General features: G+C 43.7%; 1 protein-coding gene across 2 annotated transcripts in view; it reads left to right on the top strand.

Moving 5' to 3' along the window:
• The first annotated feature begins 4,282 nt into the window (after positions 1 to 4,282).
• RALBP1 (ralA binding protein 1) overlaps positions 4,283 to 16,518 on the top strand; it is a 40,746-nt gene continuing 28,510 nt past the window's right edge. Inside the window, exon 1 of one of the 2 annotated variants that reach the window (XM_074548568.1) lies at positions 4,283 to 4,470. The gene's annotated coding sequence lies outside the window, so the exon portion shown is untranslated. Of the gene's footprint in view, positions 4,515 to 16,518 lie in introns of both variants that reach the window. The other variant, XM_074548576.1, reaches the window with a different exon arrangement.

The raw sequence follows: 16,518 nt of genomic DNA, 5'->3' as shown, positions 1-16,518 counted from the left end.
CTCGTGTGTTCTTTCTCAAGAGTTTCTCAGGGAAACATTACCAGGAAGCATATTACAAAAGTTACTGATCTAGATGGATAGAATAATACTAAGAATTACCTCTCCAGCAGTTTTTTTCCATACCTAAAAGTGTTGCTTTGAACTATTTTTCTGTACATAAATGATGAATACTCAGAATGTTCTTTCTGAAAAACCTAACCATTTTAGAAAGCTGTTTCTTTAGTCTTAATAATTTTGCAGGAAAAAATCACCATTTATTTTGGGGTCTCTTATTTCACCCTGTGTCTGGATAACCAGCAAACCATCACCTACATAAGAACATGGTTTTAAAACTTCTTTTAGTTAGAAATGTTCTCCAGGTAAAGCATTGGCCACTTTTATCACTGTCCTTTGGGACAGAATTGTAAATCACTCAATGTAAAGGGAAGTAAAGGGGGAATTCATATAGTAAGAAATTATACTAATTCCTTGTGGCCAGACACCCTAGTGTGTTGGGGGTTTGACCGAAAAGGGGTGGAGGGACTTTTGTTATTCTTTCTTTAAAAGTAAAAAGTTTTTGTTTAGTTGCTTTGGGGTCTGGGTTTTTGTTCAGGTTTTTCAAGTTTGTTTTTCCTTACAGACTACTTGAGTACAAAGGTCATAATGTGACATTGCTTTCCTGTCATTTCTTAAGGTTCCTGGATTGCTTTTATTATGCTTAATGGCTTTCACATCTAATTCCAAAAAAATAAATGTAAGAACACCTGTTGTATCTTTAATAATATATCTATGGTCACTCCAGTGTCCCTCCCAAAATTAAGGCTGTTCTGATAGCTGGCCCCCAAGCCCCTCGTGCTGCTGGCTGGAGTGAGGTGAGGTTTGCTGGCACTTGCACAGTGACACACAGACCCACCCCACACGGATCTGCTGCAGTCCCTCCAGCCCCGTGACCCGCGGTGCCCTGTCCCACGGCCGGCACTTCCACTTCCATGGGCAAAGCCTGGAGAATCACAGCCTGGGAGGAGTTTAATGAGAAGAGAGGCCAGACCGTGCTGATGGGATACCTGCAGAGCACAGCCAGACAACAAGCTAACATTTTCCTGTTGGATGGTAATGTCTGTTGGGCTTGGCAAAAGGAACACCCTTACCAAGATTTGACACATTCCCTTGGCACGAGATCTTTCACCAAATCACCAGTACATCATTAAAATTTGTGCTACTCATGTGGGAAAACACACTTAGATACAAAATCTTCCTAGAAACAGAGCAAACCTGATTCAGACAAGTACATCTAGGATGTAAAGGTGGCCAAGACTCAAGTTTTCTTACACCCTTTTTATTGCTTAAATATTTATAAATTTTCTTCCTACCACAGAGAACTTGGAATTATTTGGCTTTGAGCAATGTGTTCTAGGGGAAGCTGTTCCTGCCCAGGGCAGAGGGCTTGGAAATAGATTGTCTTTAAGGCCCTTCCATCTTCCATCCCAAAGCATTCTGTGATTCTATGGCTCCCTAATACTGCTCACAGAAGTTGCTTAGGCAGAGTTGAGCATCATACACCTCTATTGGCTCTGTTCTCCTGCTCTGTGGTAATTTCTATGAACAACTTACTTTCTCTCCCAAAGGCATTAACTAATTTACTACTTCCAGGTTTTCCTGTTGTATCTTCAGGCTCTCATTGTTTCACTTGTTTGTTTCAGTATGTGACCAACTAGTTTCTTTCCTAAGTTAAGTCTTTTTATGTTTGCTGTGTATTCCTTTATTGTTAAGGAGAATTACACAGCGTGTCTAAAGTTATCCCAGAATGGTACAGCCCATGCAGACTCCCATCTGTCCAAGACAAATTTAACTCCAGAACTGGCTTTCTTGAAGTAGTAGGAGCAGGAAGGAATTATTCATTAACACCACTATGCCTTTTCCCTTTTCTTTCCCTTTCTGAAGCTCCCCTCCATTATTATTTTATTACTTTGTGAAGCTCAGGTCCATCAGTGAGACTGATTTTCCAAGCAGAGAGCTTGCCACCTCAGAATCCTTGCTTCTCTTTGTCTTTCAAGCAGTAAGAGTTTACTGCGTGAATGTGGGGCAAGCTGAGGGTGTAAGAAAGTGCCTCAGTCTGTGTCAGTTGGCCCCAGACCACAGTGAATTTTGCAAGTCAGAAATCATCCAAATCTGTTTCACATGGCAGTAAATTGGTACAGTCAGCACTGCACACAATCGCTTGTTTGTCCTCAAAATCTGGGAGAAAATTCATTCTGGGTTCATTAGCTGATGAGCCCATTGTGCATGAACTTTTGTTGGCAGTGGCCTCTAATAATACACATTCTTCAGAACTGAGAGCCTCTGGCCACTGTCGCTTCAAGTGGAGATCCTCATGGGCAACCATCTCCAATTACTACGGGATGTTACAGAACTGACCCTTCTCTCTTCTCCTGCCAGGAGCAAGGTGGCCTTTATATGCAACAAAAAAAGAAACACATGAGCTGTGATGTTAAGTTAAATAGCCTGGTGAGCCCTTGCTGTTACACTGTTTCTTCTGGAGAGGAGGAGGGAGCCTGGAAGTTGCGAGGTTATGTAATAGGTGCTGGAGACAATATCGCTGTGCTCCAACACTAATCGGAGTGTTTACAGCCCTCCCTTTTGTAGCTTCCACTGAATAGCACAAATTCCTGTGGGGGACCTTTTACATTGCCGCAGGAGGTGGCACAAAGAGCTCATTCGACAGGGACTAAGCAGCATTGAGTCCCAAGTGAATAAATGGAGCAGGTGGCACGCTGCCACAGTGTTAATGTGTCCAATAGGCCGGGGATTATGCTTGAGGCTGTGGGAATGAATCGGCCCTGCTTCTGACTGAAACAAATTCCCCTGTTGATGAGCAGTCCTGAAAGGGATTCAAATTACGCAGGTGCTCAACGTAACAGAAACTTGCATTGTAAGAGGCAAAAAACCCCCCACAACATTCCTTATAACACCACTGTAAACAGGATGCATCTTGAGACGGGGATGTGTTCCTTGGCACAGGTCACCTCAAGCAGCATCCAGAGCCTTTCTTCATTTCCCTTGCATTCCAGAAAGCGCTAGAGAGAAGTGGGTAACTCCTCTCAGGAGGTCAGATTTATTATGTGGGATGAAGCCAAAGCCAGTGGCTGTTCTCATGTGAATTGAGGAATTCTGTCAGCAGTAACATCACATGGAAGGTGGCCCAGGTGCCCCCACTATGGGGCTGTGTCAGCTCCGGCACTGAGACTGATGGCTTGTGGTATTTGCTGACCTCTCACTCTGACTAGTGTAATCTCACAACTCCTCTGGCCGTACCCATCTTTAATCACTGCCAAAAGAATCACAAAATCACAGAATGAGTCAGGTTGGAAGGGACCACAGTGGGTCACCTGGTCCAACCTCTCTGCTCAAGGAGGATCATTCCAGAGCACACAGCACACATCTGTGTCCAGATGGTGCTTGGATATCTCCAGCAAGGGAGACTCCACAACCTCTCTGAGCAGTCTGTTTCAGTGCATGGTCACCTGCACGGTGAAGTTCTTCCATATATCCAAGTGGAACTTCCTGTGAATCAGTTTCTGCCTGTGGCCTCTTACCCTATTGCTTGACACCACTGAGAAGAGCCATCCTCTTGGCATCCTCCCTCCTTCAGATACTTATAGACATTGATGAGGTGCCCTCCCAGTTGTCTCTTCCCAAGGCGGAACAGATCCAGCTCCCTCAGTCTTCCCTCATAACAGACATGTTCCGGCCCCTTAATTATCTCTGTTGCCCTCCACTGGGTCTGCTCCAGGAGCTCCATGTCTCTCTTGTACGGAGCAGCCCAAAACTGGACCCAGCACTCCAGATGCGGCCTCACCAGTGCTGAATAGCGGGGCAGGATCACCTCCCCCGACCTGCTGGCAACGCTCTTCCTACTGCAGCCCAGGTATCATCGGCGTTCTTGGCCACAAAGGCCACTGCCTGCCCATGGCTCAGGGACGCTTACGTTCCTTGTGTTCCCAGAGGAGGGATGGACCCGCTGCCTGCCAGCTCTGGGCGGCTGTTGAGGGAGCTTCACATATATCTCGCCGGGGTCCCCTCAGGCAGCCGGACCCAACTCCCACGGGCATGGGGGCTTCAACAACCGCGGGGCGCAGATAAGCTGGAACCTCCCCCGCGGCGTGCTGGCCGCTGGGAGTTGTAGTGCGGCGGCCGTCAACGACCTGTAGTGCCCTTGCCGGCAGCGTCCCCCGGGGAGAACTACAACTCCCGTCGTGCTCTGCGAGCGTGGGTGGGGGGCACCCCGGGCCCGCCCGCCCCACCTCCCCGCCCTCACGGCCGCGCGGAGCGAGGCAGCGGCGCGTGCGCGGTGGCGTGAGCTCGCGCCGCTCCCCGCCCGTCCCTGCGAGCGCCGGGCGGCGGCGGCGGCGGGATGGGGCGCGAGGCGGGGCGTGCCCGCCGCGCCTGAGGCCGAGGCGGAGCCGCTGCGCGGCCGAGCGGGACCCCCCAACGGTCAGTGCGGGGCGCCGGGGGCGGGCGGTCCGGCCCGACACCCGGTGAGGGCCGCGGGGCCGTTCCGGGTCCGGGAGGGCGGGCGGGCGGGGGCGGAGGAAGGAGGTGGGGGGGGCGCACAACTGGCGGCGCGAGCCGCCACCGCCCCGCGGCGCGCGCGGCTGCCGGGTGGGGGAGGGGCCGGCGCGGGCTGCTCGAGCGGGAGGGGGCGGGGCCTCGGGAGGCTCCGCCCATTTTCCATCGGGTCGCTGCTCGCCCTCCCTCTCCTTTGCCTTCCCTGCCTCTTTCCTTCCCTCTCTCCTCGCTTTCCTTGCTTTTTTCCTTCCCTTGCTTTCCGTTCCCCGCCAGTGTCCGGCCCCTGTGCGATACTTACGGGCCGTGTTGTCCCTCCTGCCCTTACGGGCTCCTTGTGCGCCCTGTTTCCTTAGGTGTTTGCTCCCTTTGCATCGTGCGGGGTTCGCTGCAGCTCAGTCTGGGCTCTGGGTTGGCTCTTTGCAAGGTCGTTTTTAGTTGGCTTTTTTTTTTTTTGTAGGGAGGGAGAGGTCAGGGATTTATATTCTTTTACCTTCACCTAGAGGTCTCATCTTAAAACAGTAAAAGAAAATTTACTGTTACTGTAATTTTTCTGCATATAGCAGGTTCTAAGGATGTCATGTTTCGTATCTGATAATATTGTTTAGAAAGTGTGTGTTAGTGTTCATCATAGAATCACAGAATGGTGATTCTGAGGCCATCTCAGAGACCATCTACTTCCAACCCTTCTGTCATGAGCAGGGACACCTTTCACTAGACCAGGTTGCTCTGAGCCCCATCCCAGATGGCCTTCAATGCTTCCAAGGATATGTTAGTGGGTGATGTATGAGCAAATACATCTTATTTTTAAGTGCTAACATGTTTAAATGAGTGACAAAGATAATGCCAGCAATCCACACTGAAAGTGTCTGTTCATGAGAATGAGAATGGTGTAGTTTGGATTTACTCCACCCCAGTGTCCCTGAGGTTAATGATAATTGTTGATAGAAAATAATAATTTAAAAACAGGCTAAGGCCTTTTTGCCAGTTGCATAAACCAGGGTGATTTGTGCAAGTCCCTTGTTTCAGCACAGGAAAACAGCCCTAACTGTGCCCTTACACAGGTTTCTGATCTGGAGACAGCTTGAAGTGCTTACCAGGAGTGCTCTGCACTGCCATAGCCCACCCTTTCAGGGGCGGTGTTAAGGTTTTGTTGGATCTGATGCAGGATGGTAATGGATGTAAATTTATTAATGAGCTTACAGGGGAATGGCAGAGGGATCCCTTAGATTTGGGGTTTGATGTAACTTGAGGTGCTGCATACAGCTCGTGGTGGATGGTGCTGTGCTTCAGTTCATTTCAGCTCAGTCTGGGAATGATCCCTACAGTCGGTGTGACAAGCTCTTGGGAGGCTCTTTTCTACAGAGAAATAAACAAGAAATAAACAGGAATTTTTAAAAGCCCTTCCAAACTGTTGTAGTTTTGAGCATTTAGTACTTCGAAGTGTGTGAAATTTATTAACCCTTTTGCTATAATGTTCTAGCTAACTACAAGAATAGAATGTCTATTTTGTTGAAGTAGGGAACTTTATGTTCCCTGTCCTACAGATCTCATTTCTAGGTTGGAGATAATAAATTTACTTTAGTCTTCCCACATCTGAAATGGAACATGGGAATAGCTGCCTTAAAATCTTAATACTCCACGTGCAACTTCTGCATTGTTGTGTCTTAGTTCAGGTGTGTTCAGGGGTAGGAGGGCATATTTTGTGCTTTGGATTGGTGGGGCTTTTCCCCAGAGTAAGGATTTCACAGTGAAATCACTGGTGTGATTGTAGTTATGTGGGGAAGAAAGTTCTTTTTCTGTAGGGCAGATTATTTCCATTTCTATATGTGTGTGTCTGCACTGGAATTAATTGTCCTGGAATTGCCATAACTGCGTTCCTGCTTCAGAGCTACATGGATCAGTTCTGCAGATGTGCTTAAAGCAAAGCTGACATGCACAAGCCCTGCATCTGACTCTTTAGGGTTCTCATCTCCACTGCACCCTTCAGGCACTCCTCCCAGTGAGTTTTAGCTGCATTTTCTTGCAGAAAAGGTTTGCATATTTCCTGAGTAAACACTGCTGTTTCCTATGGGCAGTTCTTAGACTAATATGGAAGATGCTGCTGTTCAGCAATAAATATCACCAAATGCTAATTTACTTTCCTTGGGTAAAGCTTGCTATCATGTAGCTAGCCCCAAAATGCCAAAATATATGATGATATTTACCTTCAGTTTATAGCAGTATAGTGTAGCATAATCTACCAAGCTTGTCTCTGAACTAATGCATCTGATTATGTGGAATCACTGAATGTTTTGCTACCCTTACCACTAGTCATGGTTTGCTATGTGCATGGTGTGCTATCCTTCATCAACTCCTCCTGCTGTTCCTCAGAGCCTCATGGATGGTAGTTTTCAAATTGTTGCTCAAAAAATTAAAAAAAAGTATATCAAATGGGCCCAGAGCTGGGCTGGAAGTACCTTATGGAGTTGGAAGTTTTGCTTAGGCTGCATCCCCAGAGGTGGTGGTGTTGGGGGGTGACTGCTGTCCAGATGAGGTTCACATCTTCTGCTTGCCATGGCCAAAACCAGAAGGGTAAGGGTGCAGGCTGAGTTTAGAAAAAGGAAGGGTGTGACTCCATTCCTGCCCATACTTACCCCTCTCATCCCAGCCATCCCTCGCCTTTTGGGCTTGACATCAGGGAATACAAACTCACTAGAAGGTGTGCAGGTACAGCAGAGTGAAACAGACTCTGATGGTGGCAGCAATGGCAAGTCTGCCAAGCTGAATAGCAGCAGGGATGCAGTGCTCCCTGGTTGCAGTTTGTCTTTAGGCTGCAGTAGAAACTGGGGAATGACAGCCTACTTGGGACAGCTGCTGGGAAGTGGAGGATTTATATGGTATTACCCAAGTGAGGGGTGGTGATCCAGTAAGTTGGCTCACACAATAAGGCGGCTCAGATATGTCCAAGGAGTTTCTAGCTCATTCTGTCCTGTTACTAGCAGATAATGTACTAGGAAAACATTTATTTAGGTTTCATCAGTAAAGTGCTGTGACAGTTTTGAATTAGTAGGGAAGAATTTGTGAAAAAGATAAATATCAGGTAGAGTGACTTCAGTGGATAATAAGAAGGTAAAAACAACATTTACCACCTGAACAAAGTATGTCTGACCAAAAATATTTGGAATGTGTAACGGGGTCCTTAGTGTTTTTTATTATTAGCTGTGCATTGAAAAAGCACAAAAAGCATCTCTTTTTCTTATCTAATGATGAATTCCACATATTCATCAGAGATCTGCAAATTCAAAGCCATGAGATCACAGCATTTGGAGCAATCAGTTCACTACCTACAAGCAGTATTTCCTTTGATAACTAATTAAGGTGTGTTTAAATAGAGAACATGATTTGGTATTTTTTTCCTTGTCTAGTTCCTGTGATGCTCAGTAAACAAAAGTACAGATAATGAAGATGTCCTAGTTTCTTGCAGAAGCAGCTTGGTGTAGGATCCTGACTAAGAAATAGCAACTAATTATTTACTAAACACATAATTTTATAATAATAATGAAAAAGCGCTTGCCAGATGCTAAAACAGTAATAATATAAATCAGTGCATACAGTGAATTGTTAATGTGTATTAATAGTAATGTTATATTTAGCAGAGTTTAAAAACATATTTATAGAGGAAATGTTGTATTTTAAATAAGCAAATTTAGTATTGTTTTCTACAGAAATAGGAAATAGTGCAGAATAAAATAATGCAAATATTCTGATGTAATACTAATAATTGAAGAATGTGATGTAAGTTACTTCATCTATCCTGGTGTGTTGTTAGTAGTTTAATTGTTAATAGTTTGCTGTCTATCCATTTGTTATAAGTGCTAGGGAGGTAGGCAGGAATACAGACTTTATGCAATCAATGCAAAGAGAAAATTTCTTTAAAAGAAGGCAGATGATCCTTGGTGGTGGACATTAATTTATGATATGAGCTTGTAGGTGATCCCTGCCTTGCCTGTGCTCCCTGCAGGAAGCAGGGGATGGCTCACGCTCGGTGCCGGCTGCAGCGCGATAGGAGCCAGCGCTGGGGCAGAGCCCGGGCAGGTGCACAGGTGCCCATTTTGCCTGCTGGGGGCTGCACTTTGCATAGGGATAGGCCCACCCCTCAGGGCAGTGCAAGGGTCAGCTTCCCAAGCAGATTCCTCATATCCACTCTGCCATCTTTATTCTCTTTCTCACCCACAAGGAGCAGAGCTTTTTTAGACTGGCTATTCTGGTCTCTGGAGGCACACAAGAAAAGCAGGGGATGAGTGATGGCTTTTTGCATGAGGTGGGAAGGGCCAGATGGTTGCTGGAGAGGAAGAAAGAGGAGCGAGTGCTGGGTGGTAAGGTTTGACATTCCAAATCTGAATGCAGGTTTGGACCAAACTGAAATTTATTTTAAGGAGAATAAATTTAGTTTCGTGTTCGTTGTTTTGTACATTTCTTAGCAGTGACTAATTCTTGAGTCAGTTCCAATAGTTATGTAAAGATAAAATGTATTTCTGTACATTTTCATCCTCTCTAGTATGAAAATGTCACAGGTTTCTGTTATCTAGGTGAAGGCAGCTCATAAAACCTGTGGAACAGGTTTTCTTCGTGTTTCACAGTTCACTAGGATCTCTGGGCTTTTCCTGTCACTAAAGGACAAGACATCTGGCAGAAAGGAGCTCTTGGAACTGATCACAGAACTCTGCTACCAGAACTTGAAGAATGACTTTTGAAAACACATTATATGATGATAATTCTTGACACTAGTAGAAAAAGGATATCACAGTGGCAAAAATTGTAGCTTCCCTTTCTCATAAAAAAATAAGTTAGAAAATTTCAAGGGCATTACTTCTCTTTAAAGTCGTATCTAACTTGTAAAATAGGACTTACACCTATTTTACTTACTCCTATGAGCTTGAAGCTATAATTTAATGTTTATCCTCTAATGGCTTTTGTGAAGTTTAATATTAATCTTAGCCTGGTGATGAAGCTTGTTGCTACTTTAACATTTCTAGCCTTCCCTGTTGTGTTTTGTAAATACAAGGATCAGCAGTCAGGTGCAGAATTTTTCTGGATGCCTGGTTGCCATGAAAATAAATTTTCAGTAAGTTTTATTAGCATGAATTAAATTGAGTTCTGAATGTAAACTCTAGTGCTAAACATGTCAGCAATTAAACTCTCTCATTTCATGGTAGTAGTAGTGGTTTTCTACCATGAATACTCTGGAAGTTCATAATTCTCTGGTATTGTTTTCCTATATCCAGTATACTGCTTTCACATACTTAATGCTGAGTGTGTTAATGTAGTGTATAATTACTGATAAAAGGTAATTAAGTTGACAGATATTTTACTGTATTTGTACTGCTCCAGTAGCTTTTAATATTGTGAACCAAATGCTGTATATAAAAGTGTAATGCTAAACTGTAAAGAACCCAGAATACCTTTTGTTTTTTAACTGGATTCAAAGAAAAGAGTAATTTCCTTTTCTGCATTTCAGTTGTGCGGGCTTTAAAGGAGATACCATTCCTTTAAGATAGCCTAAGGAGCTTTTTATATTTTATGGGATATTTTTAATTGATTGAATGGACTAAAACCTTGGGGGCAAAAATACCAAGTGATTGAACAGATTTACCCAGAAACTCCTTGGATTATTTCAGTCCAGTAGTTTCAGCTTTTCATGTTCTTTAGATGTTTTAATCTTGACAAATTCTCTAAGTTTTCTACATGCTGGCCACTTGTTAATTCTAGATGCAGAGGTCTTTCACAGGTCATGCTTCTAAAGTGTTCATTCTGAAATTTGGGGTTGCAGTTCTTCAAAATTCATGCAGTTTGCACCACTGGGGAGCAGATGCCTTTTAAGCAGTCAGGTTTTGAAACATTGTTGGAGGAAACAAATTTCAACTTTCCAGCTGAAAGAGGAAGTGATGAACCTGTGAAGTTCTTTGCTGCTACACTATATTAGTGTGACTGATATACTAGGATGTATATTTAAATACATGTTCCTTCACAAAGATAAATAGAACTGATTTTGTGGCAATGGCTTTCAAAATGTATCTTTGAATAGGCCAGAACCTGTATACAGTCCCAAAAAGCAATGGAGAAGGCACATCAGTTTTACCTATGTCATTAATTTTGTGTGCTGCAATTTTATGATATTTTATTTGGTCTATGATCAAATTTCTTTGCAGTTTTCTTTGCTTCTTTTGGTTGCTCGTTTTTGATAAATCCTTTAGTAAGTAAGGTTTTAATGTTACTTCAGTCAAACTTCAAACATCTAAAAGACACACAAGCATGTAAAAGAAGTTTGCAGTTGGTGTGTATCATTAGAACAGTCAGTTTTGGTGCATATTTTGACAGGTAGGTTTATTACATTTGGTGGGTTTTAGTACTTATGTGCAAGGATTTCACCACTCTTAAAATTGCCTGTCCTGGTTTAGGGCAAATTTGTTAAAGAATCTGCAAAGGAGGGCCCCTCCAGAAAGCAAAACCCACACGGCCCCTCCCCCCAACCGGTTCGGGAAAAAAATTCCTTGGAGAGAGGTGGAAAGAACCTGTTTATTTGACTGGCCCAGCACCCCCCAGCACACAAAATGAACAATACCCGATGACACCACTCTGAGAAAGATGGCAAAATCAGAAAGTCTCTTCCGGGGGTGGTTGCTCTGTTCTCAGTCCCTCCGGCGCTGGGGCAGCTGCTGCAGCCGAACCTTTGGTGTTCCCGGGTCCCAGTCCGGAGCAGGTTCGAGATGGTCACAGGAACAGGAGAGGAGAAACAGTCCAGGAAGGAATGTGGACTGTTTAGCTAGAACTAGCTAATAGGCAGAGGCGAAAGCAGAGCAGAAGCAAGAGCAGAAAAAGAGAGCAAGCAAAAGCAGCAAGCTGAAGCTGGAAGTGAAAAAACAGCCCTATGTACCGCTTGTCTCTGTGTTCCTGATAAGAGAAACCCAAACAAAACTTCCACTCTTCAGAGCCGGTCTTAAAGGCACAGAACAGATGAATGGGCATATACAAGCATCATAACGTCACCCCAGGACATTGCCTTACACTGATGGAGGCAGTTTATCTTCTTTTGAGGGAGGGATAGGACAGAGGCCATCTTTGGTCTTAGTGTATTCAGGCTTCCATTAAACTGCTCTAATTTTAAATAAAGCAGCATGACTTGTGTTTAGACAAGGCAACACAACAGATTTAGAAAGGCAATCACATCTTCTTTGGTCCTGTGCTATCAAATACCAAAGCTTTTCTCCATCTCTGAAGCATACAGTATTTTTAGTGTTATATTTGTGTTATTATTCAGTTAATTTTTATTATATTGGACAAGTAGGTTGAAAACATCAATCAGTGATTTTCTTAAGGTATGGGAGGTTTTTTTGTGGTATTCTCAAGATGTAGGATTGCTGAAAATTGCTGCAGTAGATGCTACAGACTGAGCTAAATGAAGCCTGTTTTAGAAAGTATATGTGAATTTAATTTTAAATTCTAAGGATATTTATACATTTTTCTAGAAGGCAGGTGTTTCATGTAAGTTTTCTTCTAAGGCTGACTAAATTAGCATAGAAGACAAGGCAAACAGTGTGAACTTGTGGGTCTTGCTGCTGTCCCAGTAACTGGCATTTTGATGGATGGCAGATTCCTGCGTTCCCTGCAGAGACCAACAGCTGCCCCATGGTGGGGTGGGTGGTGCCACACCTTGCCTTGCATGTATTTCTGAATGCTTTCTGTGTTCACATGCGTGACATTTTGCAACATCTCAGCCCTGGAGGTGGTGATGTTAATCATAATTAATAATCTGCTGAGCTTGTAAATATTTAAATTGACTTTCCCCTTGGGTATTGAGTGAATCTGGGGCAGACATGGAAAGCAGAACTTGTTAATCCCATCTCTACGTATGGTACTGAAAAAAAATAACTAAAAATTCAGAAATTTGCTGAAAGGCTAAATCCTTCACGTGGTGTTGATGAAGAGCTGTCACTGGCATTAATGGGAATATGTCTGGGAAGAAGAGATGGTATAGCCCTACTCTTGTATGGAAACATAACATACCATGCTAAATTTATCTTTTTTTTATATATCACATGAGTTTGAAAGACATTGACATCTATTCCCACAGGTTCCTGCTGCAGACATAACATGGATCAGCAAAACAATTATTTTGTTGGCATGTCTCAAAACAGATCTCAAAATAAAACAAGCTACATCAGAAAATAAAACTTTTGGTGGGTAGAACTGTATCTACAATAAGGCTGTGCTAAAAACTGCTGTGCTGGGAGCACAGAAATGTTACATGTCAATCCATTGTTGTTAAGTTGGGAAAACATTTGCGTGCAGCCCAGTCTGTGCTTGATTTTACTCAAATTGGACTTAATAAAGCAACCAGGGAAGGCTGATTTTCAGGTCAATAGCCACTGATGTTAGCTTGATAATAAACAGGGCTTTTAAGCCAAAAGCAAAGGTGATAGACATAGATATCAAGTAATCACTAAGAATAATTAGGTGATAGAAACAGTTATTAAATAATCACTAAAAATAAACTGTTTCTGGATCAAAGTCTTCTTTTACTTTTCCTTTCTGCTGTTATGGTAGAATGGGTTTTATCTCAACCACCGTGGTTCCATTTAATATTCACTAGAAGCTGAACATGTTTTGCCATTGTTGTCCTGGAACATGCAGGGTTTTAAACATGAAAAGAATCATACATGGAAATTTATAATCTGTGTCCTGTATCACACTATGAAGAGATCCAAGCAAAGCTGTTCTTTGCTTCCTCTTCTGCTACAGAGTTGTCAGTTCAAGTGACACCCTGTAATTGATAGATCTTTTCATCTATGCTCAATAGATGGTGGCAAAAATGCAATGTAAAGCATAAGTAAGTTAATTTTCACAGTTCAAGCCCTAAAGGTTTGTGTGTCATTAATATACTTTCAGAAATTGCTTCTTTCTGGGTATGATAAGGCCATAGAATTGAATATTCTTTGCCTTTGGTAAGGATTGTTTGTACTGCCCTCCCAGTTAAAGGATTATGAAGTGACTTCTGCTAAGTTAATGCTGTTTGAAAATTCTATGAATAAAATAACAATCACAATTCACCCAATTCAGTGAAGAAGCATGGTGCTTTTAATTGATTTTTTTCCTATATCCAGTCTGAAAAATGGTATTTGAGTACTGGATGAAAAAGCCCCGCTGTCTGGACTCAGCGTGCAGTTCTGTGTGCAGCGCCCATGCTCTGCCATTCCCTCTGCGTATGAAGCAGTTTATGGAGTGTGCAAGGCTCTCTGTGGCTCTCTGTGTTGGGGGTGGCAGCAGGTGCCTCTGGAAGGGCAAACCAGCAGACACCTCAGTGCAGTGGTGTTGGCAGGGGACACACAGCATCCTGCTCTCGCTGGAGTTGGTGCAGGTACAGAAGGCGATGGTGCTGCAGCAGCAGTGGCACCTGCTGCACATCCAGCTGAATGTGTTCCCAGGAGTGCCACAGAGCCCAGGCTCCACTGCTGCCAGGAGCCTCACGGTGCATTCTGCCTCTCCACTGCTGCTGTTGGATTTGCCAGGTGAATTGCTGCTGTTACAGAAGGGCCAGGGCATCACAGTGTGCATTTCTGGTGTGTGGGTATTCCCAGATTTGCTGCCACTGTTAAATCCAAAGCAAAAAATCTTTGGTAATTGCTGTTTACCCTTGCCATTTCTAGTATTTTAGCATGTGTTAGCTAAGACACTTAAAAAAATCCCCACAAAACACAAAAATATAGTTTTTATAGGCTTAGTTGTTTTTTGCTGGGTGTTGGAACTGAGTGTGTAGAGCTCTGGCCTCTCTGGAAAACCAGATTCTGTTCTGTGTTGTTTGATCCATCACGGGTAGTCTGCAGATGCTGTTGAAAGAACAACAGAAGTGCTTAAAACTCCTGTAAAATACTTCATGCCAAACCATTGGTTTGTCTTCTGCTTCATTTTGCATTTTTTACTCTGAATAGCACTTGCTTTTTAAACATCATTTGTAGTACATTCAGCTCAACCAGTCATGGGTTTAGGATGTTTGGTTGTTTCCCCTGACTCCACTAATTTGACAGCTGTTCTCAAGCTGGCTGCATTCAGGTACTGGAGTGTGACTGAGCAATGCTGTAGTTTAAATATCTGATCAGGGGAATTTGTCATTAAATAGATCCAGCCCAGGAACTGATTAAAGTATAACAATTAGTATTAATTTGCAAAATCATAATCTCTGTACAACTTGCTGCAGACCTCTGGGGACTAGACTGCTCTTTGAAGGGCTTGTCAGAAAATGTGAATTGTAAAAAGATTTGGATACAGTTCCAAGGGCAGACAAAACCCATGGTGATACTGTTTATAGTGATTGTTAAGGAAGTAAACTGCACACCTTTTGTTGTATTTCCTGCCTTCCTTTGTTAAGTATTAAAAGTAAAACTTTCTGTTCTCTTGGTGGTACAAGTGGGAATTTGGAGAGGTGGACAAGAGAGAAGGGGCAGGGTTGTCACACCAGGAATAATTCTAAAGCCTAAACAATAGTGGATATTAGATATATTGCACAGTGTGGCAGTTTTCAGAAGTATAGGAGGGTTCAGTATGTTAGCAGGACAGTTGTAGTATTCAATTCAACTCTCAGCAATTCAGCTCTTATCAAAAGCTACCATATTTTAATTTGGGCTGAAAAGTTTTGTATCAGAGGCTGGTACTTTAATTTTATTTTTTTTAAAAAAAGCACTAACTACATTCCTCAAGCTGTTTCCGAGAATTCAGCTAGCAAGAAAATATCTTTTCTGTAATAACAAATATTTTCTAAAGAATATTTTGCTAATCAGGAAAATCTTTTTAGTGCTATTTGTAATTTAGAGGGGGAACCTGTATTTGGCTGGAGAAGACCTCCCAGATTGCCTTGCTTATGTGTGGCCCATAATTTGCAGAAGTTTTAATGAGAACTGAGTGTGGGAGAAATAGAAGGTGGTGAGGGAAACCTGGGAAACAGCAAGCAGCCAAGAGGTGAGGTTAGATGAGACACTGGGTGTGGAGAACAGGAATGGTGAAACTGGGGTTACACAGGTCCAGGTTGTGAGCACCTGCTTGGTGAGGAAAAGATTGTGAGATAGACAAGGTGCAGTCCTGATTGTGGAGGAGCTGCACTGCAGGAAAGGGGACAAGGAAGCAAATGGAGATAATCTGGGGAGGAGTGTGACTAAACCACGAGTGAGAAACTAATGTACCAGGCTTGAGTGCTGTTACTGCAGGTATTGGATTACTTTGTGCTGACAAGACCACAGGAACCAAGACCAGGATTTGCTGGGGTTAAAAACAGAGAATCCCAAACAGCAGAGTAGCACATTGCCAAGAAGTTTGGAGAATGAGAAATTATTCTCAGGGTGGGCAGTAGCAGTTGCAGTGCAGGTGGCTGATTAGTCAAGATACTCCTGCAGAAGTTTGGTCTGGGTGCAGTGCCTGTCTGCCTTGTGGTGCAGAGTTCAGGCCCTCTGCTTGTTACTTGAGAAAGCTGCCATGCAAAGCAATTCAACAGCTTGTTAGCTGGACAGTTGTTTGCAAGAGTGCCTCTTAAATATTTGGGTGTTATCATAATGTAGTGCACTGCTTTGATACTGCTTCCATGGCCATTGGTTCAGCTGAGGAAAGACATGGGAGGCCTTGCTCTGATATCCCTGAAGGATGGAATGAGCCACACGGTGGGGAGGGCAGGGAGAGCCCCTTGTGGGGCATAGTTTGTGTACCCTCTGTGTAGGGCTTTGGTTGTGTCCTGGTTTAGGGCAAATTTGTTAAAGAATCTGCAAAGGAGGGCCCCTCCAGAAAGCAAAACCCACACGGCCCCTCCCCCCAACCGGTTCGGGAAAAAATTCCTTGGAGAGAGGTGGAAAGAACCTGTTTATTTGACTGGCCCAGCACCCCCCAGCACACAAAATGAACAATACCCGATGACACCACTCTGAGAAAGATGGCAAAATCAGAAAGTCTCTTCCG

The sequence above is a fragment of the Zonotrichia albicollis genome, chromosome 1 (genome assembly GCF_047830755.1).
Source record: "Zonotrichia albicollis isolate bZonAlb1 chromosome 1, bZonAlb1.hap1, whole genome shotgun sequence".
Taxonomy (NCBI): domain Eukaryota; kingdom Metazoa; phylum Chordata; class Aves; order Passeriformes; family Passerellidae; genus Zonotrichia; species Zonotrichia albicollis.
This window is presented reverse-complemented; position numbering and strand designations above follow the sequence as displayed.